At 37.0% G+C, this 19,848-nt stretch overlaps 1 protein-coding gene across 1 annotated transcript in view; it reads right to left on the reverse strand.

The window, feature by feature from the left end:
• kiaa1217 (KIAA1217 ortholog) overlaps positions 1–2,358 on the reverse strand; it is a 47,125-nt gene extending 44,767 nt beyond the window's left edge. Inside the window, exon 1 of the mRNA XM_073875131.1 lies at positions 2,004–2,358. The gene's annotated coding sequence lies outside the window, so the exon portion shown is untranslated. The remainder of the gene's footprint in view (positions 1–2,003) is intronic.
• Between the last annotated feature and the right edge of the window lie 17,490 nt (positions 2,359–19,848).

Here is a 19,848-nt window from a genome sequence, read left to right on the forward strand (position 1 = left end):
ATTTACTTGGTTTAGCTAAATTAGATGCAGATTAAATTTCAAATGCAATCTGACCACCCAAATTAAGACAACATTTATTAGCTGGTATATACCAGATATATCAGTATAGATTATATCATATATTTAGGTGCATGAAAAACATACTATTAAGGCATAAATAGATTAACTTTGAATGAATATGTATTAAAAGTGGAGCAGGGGTGTAGAAGATTAACTGAAAAGATAAACACAAAACCCCTCGACAACCTTTATTAATAACAGCAGTAAATACTGTCAACAATCTGCTTGTTTATGCAGATTGTATTTTATAAGCTTGATCATGGTTTCTGGTTAAAGTGATTTAAGACTTTTAATGACAAATGTCAAGAGGACATTACTGTTAGCTCTTGCACGCTCTCTGGAAGGTGGCGCTTTGGTCCCTAATGCTCCGCTGATCGCGCGTCCGTCTCCACAAACGGTCTCTGTGCGTTGCGTGGGGTACAAAGTGCTCATGGGATTTGTAGTTTCACAGTGTCGCATTGCGCATTGTTTATCATTTCGCATAACTTTTAAGAAAACTACCATTAAAAAATTATATTCAATCTGCCAAAGTGGCTAGGGGGATTTGCTGTTTTACCCGCCACAGCCGAAATCTACCCGCATTTAGCGGGTGTTAATGTCAAGCCCTGCTAGGAACTATACTCTCATTCTGGCGTAATAATCAAGACTTTGCTGCCATACATGGCTGCCTAGAAAATCGCTACTTTTTATTTTCCATCGGTCTTAGTACACAATGTAACTACAGAAGAGTCAAGTTTTAAAGTCTCAAAATCTAATTATTAGGAGCATTGATTTTTTAATACTTGATTTCACTTTCATTTCAATCTTTGAAATGATCTTACTCAGTTAATATTAAAGATATAAAGGTTATATGTTCACAGAATATTCTTTACATTATGTAGGATGATTTATGTAAAAACAGTTTAATATAAAAATTAAACACAGACAGGGTCACATATGTCATTGTATTTACTTTCAAGCAAACTGTGACTCTTTTAGTTATTGTTTTTCATAACAATGATGAAGGTCATTCTAGGTGAGTAGGTCACAGTACAGTACAGTATGCTGAATAATCCTGGTGTACTGTACTCTGACACTTAAAGAGCATATTCAACAGCATTTAATATTTTATAAATAAAAACACTTTATTCTTGATATATTGTTTTCATATTGAAATCTCTATTGACTAAAGTGTATGAGATTCTTACTCAAGCTGTAATGCAAGTATACAGTAATTTAAGATCCTTCTAAGGTCTACAGTGGAGACAAATTTCAATTTCACTGCCATACTGTTTAATAAAACTGCTGGACTGATACAATACCCAATTTCTAAGCTTTTATTTGCTGAAGTGTTGTTTATGTGATGTGACCATACTTCATAAAGCAGCATATTAAATCACAACAGCGAAACAGGTAGAGCACTAAACCACAATACAAAGTCACACAATGACATCAGTGACATACACATCATGTCAGACAAAAACAATATATTCAAGATTTGGTAACACTTTACAATAAGTTTGTATTAGCTACTAATGAACAATATCAGCATTTATTCATCTTTATTAATGCTAGTTATTGCCAATACAATTGTTTATAATTAGTTCTTTGTGCATTAACTATATGTTATTACAGTAGTTACAACTGTGCTATAAATTACATGAAAATTGATAAATGCTGTAGATATATTGTTAGTTCATGTTAGCTAATGCATTTACAAATACAACCTTCAAAAACAGAATGCTATGCAAAGCCCAAATGATAACAGCATTTTAAATTGTCAAACACAACACGTTTTTCAGCTTGTTAAAACACGTAATCACATCACAAAAGGTAATTTACTACAAAATAGTTCTCAAACTGCATGCAGCACAAACCTAATAAGTGTCCCAACCCACTATTTTTATGAAATATGTTCCCATAAATGACCCGACATTTATAGAGGTAGTTTTACAAACACTCACCAGCTCCCAATAACGTCCTCCGAGTCAGTTTGCATGCGCTCGGTGCAAAGCTCACGCTATATTAAATGTGTCTCGCCCACTCCTCAAAGCATTGCATCTACTCTCTGTCCTGCACAGCAGAAGTTTATGTGAGTGTCTGTGAGTCTGAGGTGCAGTAAAGAGGAGGGTCTATAGTATGACTAATGTCATTTGCATTCAAGAAACAAAACCATTCACCTATCAGCAACTATATCAGACACGGTTCACAGAAGACTAATAAAGAAACAAAGTTTATGTTTGTGGTCCAGACTGTGTTTAGGTTACGGCATCAGACCTTTAAGACAAAGAGCGCAGAGGAGGCGGGAGAGGTTTCGGTCATGTTTCTTTCATCGAGGTGTTCGTTTTTCAGCAACAAACCCTGCCTATGACCCCGAACAGACAAAGGTTTCAACAGCATGTTTGACAATGCTTAAAGCAGGAGGACAGATAGTGTTACATCTCCTTCTACCCCTCCTTAATGAAGAAGGAGGGCAAGATGTTTCTCAGAAGATGTCAAAAGTTCCTCTCCTCTTTGTTTTTTATATAATGTTTCCAACACCTGCCCATTGTTTGCAGGAATTGGAAGAGGCTTCTCGGTTAATCACCAATTTCCTTAGCTTGTTCCTCCACCCTCTCTTCTCTTCCTGTCCATCTCCAGACTGAATGAGAGAGAATCAACAAGCAATAGTTGCTACACATCATTGATTCTACTTTTACATTTGCAGTTGCACAATTGTCTGTACTAAACCTCGTATTTTAGCCTTTGTTAACTGTACAAAATTATAAATAAACACATTGACACTTGACTAAATTGTGAGAACTGCAAATCAGATGCATTGGTTTAGTGTTTGACACTGCAGCACACTATGTTTACAAAAGCAGGAGCTTAGGACTCATTATTCTGACACGAAAACAATAAATGTTTTATCAAAGCCATGGCCAAGAGCCTGAATAATCTAAAATATTTTTACAGAACATACAGTATAGCACGAGACGGACTCACTAAAAAGCTTTAATGACATTACATGCTACTGCTAGAGTAATAAAACAACCCCTTTGAAATATACTAAACTATAATAGAGTTCAATTCAACTACGTGCAACATACATGTGCAGGCATACTGTATATACTTTACATATAGCATACACTTTATTTTAGAGCCTTGATATGTTTAACTCTTTTATAAATTAAATTGCAATTTCATATCATTCATAGATTGTTTGATTTCTAATCAGGTTTATTTCTAACCACATTTCCCATCCACGTTTAAAGGGACAATAAGTAGGATTTTCTCCCATCTAGTGGTGAAATTGTATTTTGCATTCAAATGAATAGTGCTCTTTAGCACCTCGCTTTCCAAATGCATGTTGCAACTACAGTAGCCGTTATGTAATCACTGATCTCCTTGTTCGTTGCAGCTGGTTCACGTGTTCTGAATGAAAACGCATTGTGGAAACGCATTGGTAGGCTAGTGCTTTTTGTCCCTCTCTACTATTATAGTTTATCAGCAACGGAACGACATGGAAGCCTCCTTGGACTTACCCGTTCAATGTAAAGAGAAGAAATTCTAAGCTTACAAAGAAAAGTCAGATCACTGGCAGAAGTCATTTGACACCAAAGAGGACATATTTATGAATAAAAACATTGATTTTGATTTAAAAACACTTAAAACCCTACTTAAAGGAAAACACCACAGTTTTTCAATATTTACTATGTTCTTACCTAAACTCAGACGAATTAATACATACCTATCTTTTTTAAAAGCTTGCACTTAATCTTTGTACAGCGCATTGTGCATGTGTTAGCATTTAGCCTAGCACCATTCATTCCTTAAGGGTGATTTATAGTCGTGCGTAGGTTCTACGCCATAGCTATCCATAGCCTGTGCGTAGCTCTGCGTAGCCTGACGCGCACCTATAATGCAAAATTTTTAACAGCGCGTCAGTTCTACGGACCGCAAGCGCTGTGATTGGTCCACCAGAACCCCTCCTGTCAGGTAAAAAAACTGCGTCATAGGTATTTCCGTTTGCGACGCTGAAAACAAAGAATGGCCAAGTTGAGGAGTGATTTAACTCAAACTGCAACAAAAGTCGCTGTTTATTTACATCCATCATTGCTGGTCTTCTCAAATTATACACAACAAGTTGCTGTTTCTTCTTCGTTTTTTGGCTTAACTTGCAAAGCTTCTTCTTCTTTGGCGTTCGCGCTGCTACTGTGGTTACACGTAAGGGATAATGTATCTCCGCTTTGGGTCGGGTCCTGATCACACTGTCGGGGCTTATTTACCCGATAACTACCGGCTGCCTCTACATTATCTCGCTTATTACACGGCTACTTGCCGCATAAGAAAAAAACTGGACATGAATATGAATTTGAAACATTTTATTGGCATATTTGTTTTAAATTAACATTTTTATCCTTCCGCGAAACTTTACACAGATGCATAAAATGATCGTAATACCTTATTAAGATTCTCTGCTTCATACTTGTCTGTCTCCATTTTTTCTCTTTTAGCCAGTCTTTGAGAAGTTTTAATGCCCGTTCTGTATTTTTTTTGTGTGTTGGCTTCGTAGCTGACATGCTCTATTTTGTCAAGTTCAGTCTCAGTAAGCTGTCTGTGTCTTGTCGTTGTTCTTTCTTCTATCCGCTGTTTAAATGTTTTGTTTTTTCCGTACATGTCAACCCAGTCTCACCCCATGGCGTCAATATTTGACGACACTTGACCATGCGTCAATATGTTGACGCGGAGGGTATACCTTTCGCGTCATTTTTTGACGAACTGGGGACTTCAATACTATTAAGTCCGTTGCATTCTCTTTCCTATTTTCTTACCATTTTCTACCATTTTCGCGTCGGTTTAGGGTTAGATATACATAATGACATCCCTACCCAAACCTTTCCCTAACCCCAATGCCAGGCGACAACTGTTTAATTTCGCGTACCTAATAGTATTGAAGTCCCCAGTTCGTCAAAAAATGACGCGAAAGGTATACCCTCCGCGTCAACATATTGACGCATGGTCAAGTGTCGTCAAATATTGACGCCATGGGGTGAGACCGTGTTACACATGTTAAAATGAATGTCAAAATTGTCCATTCTTAATTGTGGTTGTCCAGTGTTTGTCACAAGATGGCGCCAAACAGTAATCTTTGTTGGCGCGGAGGGATTTAAAACATACAAGTAGCACCGGCTATGCGTTATTACTTTGGAGCGGTTATTATTTGAAAAGAACGAACCTGCAAATGTCTCAACTGACCAATCAGAATCAAGCATTCCAGAGAGCCGTGTAATAATCGTGGTTACTGCCTACCAGCGGCCTGTGACGCGGACGACGACGCAAAAGTATAAATGAAAACCGATGCGGAACCTACGCCGTCGCGGCTACGCCGTAGGACCTACGCACGACTATAACGAGCCCTTTGGGATCCAAACAGGGATGAATTTAGAAGCCACCAAACACTTCCATGTTTTCCCTATTTAAAGACTGTTACATGAGTAATTACACGAGTAAGTATGGTGGCACAAAATAAAACGGGGCGATTTAAAAAAAAAGAGAACTATATTGTATGGCGAAAGAGCACTTAGTTTGCGAAATCTGGCCCAGTAACATCATCACTCTTGACTTCGGAAGTTTGAGCAAGGCGGGGAGTACTCCTGAAGTTGAAGTGCTGCATACTAAGTGCTCTTCCACCAGACAATATAGTTCTCATTTTTTATCCGCTGAAAAAAACGCCACGTTTTATTTTGTGCCACCATACTTACTCGTGTCACTACTCATGTAACAGTCTTTAAATAGGAAAAACATGGAAGTGTTTGATGGCTTCTAAATTCATTCCTGTTTGGATCCTAAGAAATGAATGGGGCTAGGCTAAATGCTAACACATTCATGGCGCACTGTACAAAGATTAAGTGCATGCATTGAAAAAAGATAGGTATGTATTAATTCGTCTAAAATATTGAAAAACATTTTCCTTTAACATTTCTAAGAAAGAATGATGACAACAAGTCAAAATGAACAGTCCAATGGACACAACTGACATTATGTGAAGGGCTGCCTGGAGGACATAACATTTTTAGCTAATTCCCTTTCAGCACCATTAGACAGACAATAGTAACACAGATAAAAATCCCTGTGCTGTGCCGGTCAGTTTATTTAACCAGTCAGTGCCAGGTTTCAGAGCTCTTCTCTAATGCTGTTCTTTTTCCAAGGTTACTGCTGAAGGTTTAAATACGTCAGAGTCTCTAGGATACAAAAGCATCCTCACCAAACTCTTTTAGACTTTGGCTGGATAATGCAAATCAGCATTACTAAGCTATTATGTCCAGATATGTTTTTTTTCTAAAATAACACTTTAAATGAAATGTGAACCTGTCTGTAAAATCCAAACTAAAGTTTCATGAATCGTAGGAAACATAAAGGATTCATACGAGGAACTGCCTTAGACGTTATTTTGATAAAAATAAAAAGGCTGCCAAAACGATGCGACACCTATAAGCATGACTTTAAGGAAAAGCAGCACAGTGCATAGAGGGACACAGATGTAACGAAGGCGGTGGAGGAATCTCTTGGGTTGACAAAACCAAGCTGATTGATCTAGTTCACTTGTGCCCCCGGAGCAGGTTCCTCTGGACTGCTGTGCTGTGATGCTTCACTAAACACTCAGTGAGGGCGTACACATTCCAAATAGCACAGAACAGAAGAGGAAAAATTCATTATGGTCAAGAGAAAGATCTTTACGCCTAAGACCTTGTTCAACAGCGTAAAACAAGTACAGAGACGTGAAATGGGGTTGTGCGAGATGAGGTGGTGGTTAAGAGAGCCTGCAGGAGGGAACCTGGCCAAGATATGACATCACACCGCTGTGCAATTCTGGGCAGTCTATTAACCGAGTGACAATTCTCGTGATTTAAATCCTGAAAAGCACAATTTATCACCGGCTGAAAATGCCTGTGATTATACCCTTTGGCTTGTGTGTCTACAGTGAAGACATATTTTTTTAAAAAGGATCACCATTAAATGACCTTTACCTAGACTTTACCTTTTATTCTTCAGACAGGGTTTTGAAAGCCAATAGAAGAAAATGAAAAAGCTCTCAAATCATTACTGGGAACCAAGACATGAGGAAAACAAAAATATATAAAGAATGGTGTGGCTTGCTCAAGACAAAGACTTTTAGATAGTTAGATCTGGCATACTTGGCAGCAGTTAAAGCAAATTACTGTTATAGCTACAATATGCTTTTGTGATTTGACAGTTTGTTACAATAATCTAAAAGGACAAATTCAGTCAAACATAAAAATTACATATTACGTCTTTGCTTACTGCAATGCAATAAATAAGTTATTAACACAAAAAAATAGGGTACTCATTTTAGGAGGAGTATTAAAAAATAAAACGCAATACAATGACAAGATAGTGAATATTGTTGTATCACTTAAATACAAAATATGATATTTACAAAGTAAAAATGCTTATCTAACAAGAGGAAGACATTTGGCTCCTCATATTCAACTGTGACTGCATGACAACAGAGATGTAAGCATACTGTCATTGTGATGTCACATTAACACGAGAATCAAAATGTCTAATAGCCCTGCTTTAGTTTAAAGGGGATTAAAAAAGGAGTGGGTGGATTTTTTGAAAAGTAGCATTTTGCATAATAGGTGCCCTTAAAATACCTTTCGAGGGCAAATTGATAAGGAAAAACATATATTGCATACTTTTTCAAACTTTATAAATGCACGTGTGTTCAAGAGAGAGTTGAGGTAAAGCTGGAGGCTGACTTCTGACCCAAAGTTACACAAACCCATTTATACCTCGAGTTGAATTATTGCTTTAATCTCAGCAGTATTAAAACATTGTTATGCCTTCTGAAACTTTATGTTTTCTGAACTATATCAGTCTTAATTCTGAAGGCTGTGAGTTTAGACATATTGCTGGGTTCAGCTACTACATACTTACTGGAAAACCTGGACAAGATTAATGATTAGGCTGAATGCATGCCCAAAGCAGCAATTACAACAAATCACTATCAGAAAATTGCAAGCAGAAGGAAACCTGTATGTTAACCAGTCCAGTGCAGTTGTTTCATGCAGAACATGCCACTGAATGACAGGAATGTTAGTGTCAACCCAGTAAAATTAGCATAAAAACACAATCATTCACCTTCATCAATACGTTGTTTGTGTTTTTGTTGAAGAGTTTGTGCTGTGGATGTTTTCTGAATTGTGGAAAATGTTTCTTCAAAGATGTGAAAAATAGCAAGACCAAGCTGACAAGCTGGTGAAGGGGACAAATATGAGGTTGGACAGGGCATTTGAGAGGAATGGGACAAGACAAGCACACATTCTGCGTGAGATCACAGTGATGTCAGTGCATTGCTTCCTGCAGATTAGGCTGATGTAATGACAAATAAAGATCTGGCTTATTCCTGCACTAAATTAGTTATTTAAAGACAGATGCAGGGAGGTTATACAACTACAGAAAATTAAAGTTCAGTTGACTTGCAAAATGAATGAATAAACTCTGTGAATCTTAATATCTTCATATGACCTTTTATTTGTGCACACTATGACTATATAATTCACAACATATAAATAGGAAAATGTTGTCGTTATTTTGTCACTTATTAGGAGCAGTTTGTTAGCTGGAGCCATTTACTTCCAGTGTTTGTGCTAAGCCAGGCTAGCGGTGGGTGCGACGCACCGAGATGAAAAGGGTATGTATGGACTTACTGTATCTAACTCTGGGGGATATGGTGAATAAGCTCCCAAAAAGTTGGCCTATTCCTTTAAGATTTTTGGAGAAAGTATATGGAGGATATTTCCCTATTTCTGCTGAAAAGCAGTCCAATGTAATCACACTGTTTAGATTATCTCCAACCAAGCAGACCATTTCTACACACACTCCTCCACCGTGACCTATAATTATGATTAATATCACTTTGTTTTAAAACACATTTCTCATTCCTTGCACTAATCTAGGAGAACATTAAAGCGTATTGTATTTTGTAATAATGAAAGGTATTAGCACAGCACACAGCTGTAAGTGTCGTAATGCTCATTTAAAAACTGCAGTAAGCCTAAAGATGCCGTTTAATGTTAGATCTTATCATGGACACCATTTATACTTTATGTTTATGCCATTTAACCCATTTAATTTACATTTACAATACAAAGGGGAGAGGAGGACATTAAAAACATGCCATTAGATGGCAGGAATGTGTCATTCACAAACACTGAACGTGATGAAGCCACACACTTTAAAAAAGCAATCCTACATATAATATGCTTTAATTTGGCTACTATCACTAGTCTATGCAAAACCCCACACTCCAAAGAAATATTAGCCCACCCAATTTTAACAAATACAAACATGTTAACCCATGTGCATTGTTCAAATTCACTACCCTGTCGATGAAAACATAAACTGCTGTAAAAATGTATCAGGTTTAATCCCCCCCCATTTTTTTTTTTTTTGCATAAATCTGTTAATTAACTTCAGTATTGATCAAAACTACCACATGTTTACAAAAATTACAGGATTTTAACTCTTTAATTGCCAAGTTTATAAATGATGTCACTGATTTGGGAAAAAAAAACGACTCGTCTCACGGAAAGTTGCGTTATAGTCACGCAAAATGTGAAAAATGTATTTGTCCATGGAATGAAATTAAGCTTTTTTACGTGCCTTGAGCACGAATGTCTTTTCATGACACTCGCACAAATTTCTATAAATAGTTTTTTTTGCTCAATTTTGTTGCTTGGGGTTGGGGTTAGAATCACTTTCTGTTACATTTTTTGACATCCTAACCCAAACCCCAACTCTAACCCCAGCTCCAGAAGAGAATAGTTTTAAAAGCGGAAGAAAAACATGTAAGAAACAATAAAAGTACATCCTAACCCAACCCCAAATCTAACCCCAACCCCAAGCGACAATGATTCAAAAATAGGGGGAAAACAATACATTAAACTACATGAAAAAGAAAGTTGTGCCACTGTAAAACCTACAATCAACTAAACTCAAACCATTTAAGGAAATCGGTTGCCTTAAACCATTTACGTTTTAAAACACATATATTTAAGTACTGTGAACTTGAGTCATGTGCAATTATGCAATTATATTTAAGTAGTGTGAACTTAAATATAAGTGCATAACTGCATATGACTTAATTACTCTTAATGACTCTTAATTAAGAGTTTACAGTACATAAATGTATGTGTTTTAAAACTTAAATGGTTTAAGGCAACCGGTTTCCTTAAATGGATTGAGTTGAGTTAACTTTCAGTTAGAAAAAGACATTCGTGCTGAGAGCAAAAAAAGCTGAATTTCATGCCATGAACACGAATAAATTGATAAAATTTTGCGTGACTGTAACACAACTTTCCGTGAGATCATGTTGCAAAAAACACACAAAATTTCCAATTTTCAATAAAGAACATATTGTGGACTGGATTTTTTACCTTTATCACAGTCTTGGGCATGTCAAAGATTAGTAAAAACACTGGCTTTGATGCATTGTTAGTTTTTGTGCAGAATCAAATTTTATTTTTTTCTCCCTCATTTGCTGTTCATGGCTGTTTTTGCCCCATTGACCTCCATTATAACGACAGTTTTGGAAAAATTTCAATGCATTTTCCTAAAACATGTGTCAATATAAGATTTGGTACCAAAATTCATACCATTTGCTGAAACACAGAGAATGTTGTAGTCAAATTAAGACTCAAAAAACCCCATAATGATTAAAAAAGGTCCCCAACAACCCATAAAGTTGGGACTCTTTTACTGTTATAAAACATCTTAAGTAACATTAATAATGACTGGTGCATCTTTTGCAAAATAATGTAATTTAAAGCAAATTTTATAACCGTAGTAAACTGCGGATCAGTGCATATGAGGTGGCTCTGGGTGTTGCTTATTTGGGCTTGTGGTGCTGCAGGTTTTTAGAAAAATCTTTTCAGCACCGTTGGAGCCTCTTAGGGTATAGGAGTCCATGCAGTGTTGGATATTTTGCTTGTGGAAATGTCATATATCTACAGCAGTGTTGCTAGACTGATGCTGTCTGCGGGACAACCGACCTGATGAAGGGAATGTGTGACAGCAGGGTTATGAGGCTTTGCCTTCAGTCTGAGACTGTAAATCTGTCTCTCATACCTCTCTGAGCAGTGTGAGAGAAAATCATTCATGAGAAAGAAACTCCCGGGAAATTGATGATATAAATAAGCCCTATACAGTACATAAATACAAATACATACACACATAACTGCAACTAAACAATTACAGTACATGTTATGGAAACATGGGAATGTATGCACAGACGATTATTGAAACAAAATCAATGTAAAATAGAAAGTAAATATAAAAATAATGATTAGAAAGATCCATGATAGGGTTAAATATGGACATTTTTTAGGTTCATTTGGGTTTATCAACATTTGCACTGATCTACAGCACATTTATTACATAAAACAAAGTTATTCTCAGATTTAATATGAATTGACTTGTGAAGTCTGAACTAGAGCTCCTTGTGCCCATTAGCTACCATGTGGTTTCTAAACCGTCCCAATTAAATCGATGACAGTTCCTTTAAACTTTTGCCCAACCACACTGTCAAAACTTCTGAGACAACATCCCCATGAATGTTTCTTCTGTCTGAACATCAGTTTTTTTTTTGGAGCGCTTTTGTAAAAATAGCAGTCAACCAACTCATTTATAATAAGAACACAGAAACGTCAGTAGGAACTTTTTGCATTTGGTAGTGTAAACAAGAACTTTTCACTCCATTTTAACTGGAACTGACAATTTTCGTTCGTTCGTTTTTGACATTGAAGCTGCAATCTGTAACTTTTTAAATAAAAACATGCAAAAATCAGTATAAAAAGTTAGTTATCAAACCGGTCTCCCGATTCACAATAGTAAAGTACTGTAAGCTAATAATAATGATTCATAATTTGAGCTGTCGGGTACACTTTTATGAGAAATGTCACTCAGTATGACATTATTCAACTTTAACCCACCACAAGGACACAATGCAATCAGCAATATTATGTTTTGAACAGAGATGGCGATAGAGAGGCAAACGTTATGGACCGGAGCTATAAAATCATGATAAAACCACTTATTATAAAAGTGATTTAAACACACGACGGTGAATTTAACATTATATGACTAAAAGATGAAACTCTGTGCTCTTTTCAACATGAAAGTTAGATTAAGCTTGCTTACAGTATGTGAATCTAGCTGAGCGCTGCTTTTTTGCACAGATAAGATCAAGTGATGTGAGAGAATTTGATGATGAGAGGAATGTACTACACAGAGTGAACAGTTTTAATCCCCCTGTATTATAGAGGGCATCAGACAAACCATACAAGTCTAGTTATGTACTGCAAGCAGAAATACAATACAACTGCACACAGTACTGTCATTAAATGGAAAGACTACACAAATTAGATTTACACAAGCTTTAAGCATGTTATGCATGCGTGTAATGCATGTATATAATGTATGTAATTAACATATTAAGGTGAACCACATAGGCTTAACTGAGACACACTATTTGTCAATCAAATGTTTTAGCCACTGATATAGACAACTCAATGACAGTTTGCAATTGCACACAGCAAGCATGTGACACAGATGTAATGTCGGATAATACCTGTATCTGTATCCACTTTAGGTGACAGCTGTTGCTGCTGGGACGGTCTGGATCTCACCAAATTGCCTTCACTGCCAGCCCTCATCAATCTTTCTCCAACTACCAGCATGTGTGATCGATTCCCCGAGGGTTCCTTTCGGGACTGTTTGGAAGGTTTGACCAGACGTGAAGGTTTGGACATCTCTCCAAGTTCTCCTTTAGCTTGAGGGATTTCTCAAAGCTCCTTCTGCGATGGCACACTCCAGAACACCTTCACCTGTCCAAACTGTGCACCTAACCTGACATCCAACTAATTGATTTGTTGAATTTCCTCGATGAAGTTCATGGTTTCTTCTTGTTCTGAAGAATGCTGGAAAGCAAATCTGTTGTCAGGAGTCCTTAGATAGAGCCATCTGCACAGATTAAGAGACAATTTTGAGACCAAAGATGAAGGTGGTCATGTTTCAGGAACACACATCATGCATCACTTCTCATGGTTCGGAGAAATGATCCTGTTAATAATCCAGCGGCAGCCGAGCATCAGGTTTTAAGCTGCTTGTGTTGTTGCTGGTAAAACACAGCACTCTTGATGCAGAGGTAATCTTTCTCTTAAGCAGAGATGATCGCTGTTTGACAGTTGGCTTGCTACTGCTGTGCATGCAGACTAGAGCCACGACTAAGGCACACACCCGGGAAGAGAGATAGAGAGAAAGAAGAAAAAGAGAGTGAGAGAGATTTACTATGTGTGGGGCTGTGATAGGTTGTCTATATGGCAGCAATGTGCTTCCCACCTTCCCTTATGTTATATGATTATATTATATTATTATTATTATATGAGTCATATACTGTAGTGAGGACATGTGCTTTTGCTCTGGAATGATGAGAACAGGTACAAGGTAAATCTGTCTGTCTGTTTAGGTATGCATTTTATTATGTGTGTTGCTTGGTAATTGAACCCACAATTTTTCCTGTCATTCAATTTACAAGCATTGTAAATGCTTTACCAGTTAAACAGGAATACTATGGCGGCAATGCTTATTGATGTGATAGAATAAAAAGGCAAAAGAAAAGAAAGCAGCACTTTAAAAATAATTAATAGCAAGAAGAATATTTTACATTTTCCAAGTAATTTCTGTCAGTTTTTTATGTAAAGCCAATTTAAAACACTGTAAAAAAAACACTATATACATTTGAATTGAAAACTTTTAATTAAACTTTGACTAGTTTTTATAAGAACAGAAGAACTTTCTATTTCTCTAGTCCTTTAAAGTGGAAAAAGGTTTTTTACACTATAAAAGGTTAAGAAAAAAAGATCTTTTAGGGACATTAAAGTGAATGGTTCTTTGGGGAAACAAAAATGGTTTGTCTAGTTCATATGTGTACATAAATATAATGGAAGCTTCCAGTATGTAACACCTCATGTGACACTGCACTCGTATAACATCACTCCAAGGCAAGCAATCAAAATAGATGCTCCATATGTGTTTTTCTCATTTCTTTTAAAGCAACACTATGTAGTTTTTTTACCTTTAAATAATGTCTCTAAAATTATTTCAGTGATAGAACAACTTTTAACTGGACAAATTGTACTGTTGCTGCAACCTGAGCAGCCTCCTAGCTGCTACAAGCACACTCTGAAAGTGGTGGTGGAGGGTAGGAAACACAGCCCCGCCCCTCCCCCTGCCTTCAGAAGAGTGTCTGATACCAGACACTGTTGCGCTTTTCAACCACATGGGGGAGCTGTAAGTCATTTTTACATGGAAACTACATAGTGTTGCTTTAAATTGACTTACCTGGACAATGCTACTATAAATCTAGAAATCACAAAAACATTTTTAAAGGTAATTGAAGGTGAGTGTCCACTTTTCAATAATGAATTGGTCTGGTACTTGTCAGTAAAGATTTAAAAGCATCCGTTAATCAGCAACAAAGAGAACGAGATGCAGAACAACTGTTACACATAGCAATAAATGTTTCAGCAAAGCATTTACGCCGCAGCTGCTGATTTGAGCCATTAGTCTTTACCCTCCGGAATAACTACACAGCAAACCAGAAGAAATGATGGGAAAGACTGATGACATCATTGTCAATCAATTTATTATCAGGAGTAGAATGTTTGCAGTTATAATTATGATAATTTTGAGCACATAAACAACTTACCAGGTCCTAAAACCAATTTGCACATCTATGGATATAGTAAAGCGGCATTATTTGCATTATAAAAAATACTTGTGACATACATCCTGTAATTTAGCCCAAGTAATACTATAGCTGCAGAATGATTTGTTAATCTTACTATGCAGATCACTTAATTTGGTGTTTTTTTTAAACACTCACTTTGTAACAGGACATATTGTTTATTGTGGGTATTTTACAGATAACATGTCTGTGGCTATACAATGTTTTTATCATACACTCTAAAAGTGCTGGGTTACTTTCAACCCAGAGTTACTGTAGGTCAAAAAGGGACAAACCCAGCCCTTGGGTTAAAAATAACCCAAAAAATGTTTCTATTTGACCCAACAGTTTGTTAAAGGTCCCATTCTTCCTGTGTTTTTGAAGCTATGATTATGTTTAAGGTGTGCAATATAACATGTGTTGATGTTTCGTGTGTAAAGAAACACAGTTTACTTATCTCTTATAGCGCTGTTTTCACTGTCCTTAACCCTCTGGGGTCCGACCATTTTGGGACACTGTCAGAGGTTCTGACATGCTCTTACATTTGGTCTTTTTTCAGTTGCTTTAAATATATTAATGGCAAGTGTCTCATACCACTGCGTTCAGCACAAACTGGGCTAAAGTATTATATGAGCTACATGTATGTACATGTTTGTATTTTTGAGAGAAAAATGTTTATGCGATTTTTGTAACGTTTTGAGAGACAGCTGGCGGAGACAGAAATGACTGGATGCACACCCTGTTTATTTTCTTTATTTAACAAAAACACAAAGATCTGTTGTTATTGTGAATTTACACATATTAAAGAAGACCCTTTACAATTTCCAAAGATGTCAAACACGTAAGTGTATGATTATTAATGATGGAGTATTTTAAGTCAATTCTGCCATTCGCGCCGCGTTTTTGGACCCCAGGGGGTTAAACAGGCTGATGTCTTCCTTGTCCCTCCTTCATAAATACGTAATGAGTTCTGATTGTGTAGTTTGTTTAGTGTGTTGTGATTCGATAGCAGCTTAGCTAAGCCAGAGCCGTTTGAGCTTAGCTGTCGACTGACGTATTCCTGTGGGTGGAGTTTAGTCAAAAACTGTTTTATTAACGTCATTTAACCAGGAAGTTGAGGGCTGTAGTCCAAACCGGCCGATCTCTGTAGGCTTTGAAAGGGGAATTCTGTTTGAAATATATCGCCTGGCAGTGAACTTTGAGCTTTATCAGTTTGCAGGAATTATTTATGCTATAACAGCAATATTACACACTGACTAAAGTTTAAAAAATGAGATCAGGAAGAATGTGACCTTTAAAACAATTTTGGGTTAAAACAACCTGTGCTTGTTCCTTTTTGACCCAACCCTGGGTTAAAATATACCCCAGCATTTTTAAGTATGTAGTTTAAAGGGAAGGCAATCCACAACATTATCTGGGATAACCACACAATTTATTCATATAGTCTAGCTAACTTCCCAGTGTCTTATCACAGTCAGATTATGTCCATGTCGCTCGTACTCCAGTACATTTTTTGTGTCTGTCTAGGTTAGTGTGCTCTAATCTATTCCAAAAATATCTCACTACATGTTCCAGGTAGTTTATGCTGTCATAGTTCTCTGAAGAACAAGAATAAAATGGCTATAACAGGTGTTTATTTTCAGCCCACCCTTGGTCCGCATGAGAGCAGACCTGAGGTCTGAGAATGAAAGCCAACAGACTTGTGTAAACACGGCATTTTGATTTTGAGGTATCTTTATTGCTGACAGTATGATTTGTCAGCCTGTCGACAGGGTCTGCCACGACGTAAAGATTACTTTATTCAACAGTACACCTTCAGCAATCCTGTCAGAACAGACTGCCCATCAGCTCTGTTGTCATTGAGCTGTCGCATGAATAACACAACTCACTGACTGATTTTTTATTTACTATGGGGTTACATAAAGGGCACAGAAACATAGACTACACTGTATTTTTTACTTTAAAACATATTACTTATGCTCTCTCTAGCCCTTACACTCTTAACAAGGTGCTAAAATGGTTCATTGCAGTGATGTCACAGAATAACCATTTTTGGTTCTTCAAAGAATGTTTTCAGTCAAAGGTCAATCATAAAACCTGACTAAGACTATTTTTGTAATATTTTTAAGACTAAATCAAAGCCAAAAAGCCGAACACCTAAGAGATGATTAAATATGTAAATAAATGTAAAAATCAATACAAATGCCACCTTAAAGGCGGATTGCCCAATATTTGAAAGCCAATGTTGATATTTGAAATCACCTAAACATACACGCCCCTACCCCAATAGAATCTGGACTTCTTTTGATAGACCCGCCCCACACATACGCAACCCAGGCAAGGATGTTGGTTAGTAGACACGCCCCTTACTCCCTTTTCCAAAGCATTTTTCAAACATTGTGCACTTCGCCTTTACTATGCACCAAGACATGAAATTGGGGTGGGACTATACAACTCATGGCACGTATAGAGAAAACTCTACAAATCTTTATCATAATAATTTGACTACAGAAGTCACAATAATTTATGTATACAATGTGCTTGAGTCAGTGAGGCAATACCACACTCATGGATGGCAAGTTCAAAGAGCCACACCAAATTTATTAGAGCATTCAGGGGTTACATAAGGGTTACTGAATGGTCTAACTAGTCAGTTTGCAACAAATGAGCTATTTCAATTTCAAACCAACATGCATAACTACAAAACAGCTTCTCTAAATCTAGAACTTAGCTTTCATGATGACTGTCGGATTTTTTCTACTTTGAGATTTCTTCTTTATGGGACAGCCAATACTTCATCCCTGACTAAGTTATCAGGAAATCAGTTTTCCTCCTGTTCATTTAATTTGCCTTTGATAGGAGCCAAAGGGTACATGCACACACACATTTGGATTTCCATTTTTTGTGGGGACATTCCATATTCCCTTCTCCTAACCCTAACCCCAACCCTCACAGAAAACTTAATTGTACCTTAGATTGTCAATAAACAACATTCTGTTTGATTCATAAGCTTGTTTCCTCATGGGGACCTTAAAATATCCCCACGAGGTCCTTTCTTTCCTGTGTGTGTGTGTGTACCTGGTATTTATCACGTTGTGGGGACCAATTGTCCAAAAGAAAGCAAAGAAAGGAATACCAGTATTTTTGTGACCTTGTGGGGACATTTTGAGGTCCCCATGAGGAAACAAGCTTATAAATCAAACAGAATGATGTTTCTCGAAAATGTGAAGTAGCAGAAAGGTGGTTTCTGTGATGATTGGGGTTAGAATATACAGTTTGTACAGTATAAAATGCATTACGTCTATGAAATGTCCCCACAAAACATTGAAACCAGAATGTGTGTGTGTGTGTGTGTGTGTGTGTGTGTGTGTAGGGGGAAATACTGTAGCACATTGATGTTGAACGGAAGTAAGTGACTATGGGCTTCAGAGCTGCTTATGGGTTATTGATTTTTTTTCACAGAAAGCTGAGTAAAGTCCAGCGAGAGTCCAACTCTCTAAGAGAAAAGGGCACATTGGTGAGAGGAGCTCGCTGGGGATGAAAACAGTGTCACTGTAGTCCTCCAAGTGTTTCTTCTCCATTAGCCATGATAATATAAATGTCACCTTTATACCCACAAGATAAAATAGAGACCTCATTATTTTCTGGGAATGAAATGTCGTAGGTGAGTGTAACGGTCAAAACTAGACCAATCTGACTTCCCTGAGTAAAAGTGGAGGAGTTCAAAGTAGATTGGTTTAGGAAATACTGCATGTTTACCCTTCTCAAGCACAGACCTGTAACCTTTAATTCAAGCTTACAGAAAAAAAAAGGACACTATAGAATAAAAGCTGCACTCTAAAAATGGCTGGGTTACTTATTTTTGACCCATAATGGGTAAATATTGGACATAACACGTGCTGGGTTAAAAATGACCGAATGTTGGGTTGTTGCTATGCAACCAATAACCCAGCAGTTGGGTTAAAATAACCCAGCATTGGGTCCATTTTTAACCCAGCACGTTTTCTGTAGAATATTTACCCATTATGGGTCAAAAATTACCCAGCCATTTTTAGAGTGTGCATGTCAAGGTTGAGACGGGAGATAAGAGAACCCAAGCGCAGGCGATGTCGGGGAGTGAACATAGAACATTTATTTACACTGAAACATGAAAACAAAAGCCCACGAGGGGGCAAAACTACATAAATCATGATCTGTACAATACACTGACACAACATCATTAACAAGACTAAGATGAAACACTAAACTGAATTAACAACGAAGACTGCATGACATACACGAATGATCACAATGAACCAGCACAAGACAAGAGACAAGAGGAGATTAAATAGGGGAACTAAACGAGGGCAACACAGGTGAGAGGGATAACCAATAATGAATAATTAACAAGGAGAACAAGGGGGCGGGGACTTGGAACGGGACACCAGAGGCACATGACCCAATATGCAAGGCCATGAGCCTCCACATGAAACAAGAGACTGTCAGAACCCTATTTTAAATATAAAACAAGACCTTTATGGCAGAATCCTGACAGTGCATGTCTTCATTTTACTTATAATTAAAAAAAATCTATAATGCAAAATAAGGTGCACCTTTTCTGTATACTCAGAAATGCAATAATCAAATAGCCCAGAAACTGAAGCAGCCCTGTCTGTTTACATACAGTACTGTGACCACAGTTTTATCATTGAGTTTCTTTTTACAGGATTACAGCATTTCATTTCATTGCATTGCGTTCATTACTGTTAACATACAACTGCACAGTTTACACTGTAAAAAGTGAAAAGTTGGATCAACTTAAAAAATAAGATTATTCAACTTAAAATTTTACTTTAGTTTCACTTTACTTAAGGTAAAGGAGTTGGCTTTAGGTAAGTTTAATAAACTTAAATTTATAAGGTGTTACCAACTTCTGGACATGTTAAGACATTTTGCACACACATTACATGCTAATTTGTTTACTATACTGCAAATACTCTGTACATCTGCACACTTGACAAACAAAACTTGAAACA

This window comes from Misgurnus anguillicaudatus, chromosome 2 (genome assembly GCF_027580225.2).
Source record: "Misgurnus anguillicaudatus chromosome 2, ASM2758022v2, whole genome shotgun sequence".
Taxonomy (NCBI): Eukaryota; Metazoa; Chordata; class Actinopteri; order Cypriniformes; family Cobitidae; genus Misgurnus; species Misgurnus anguillicaudatus.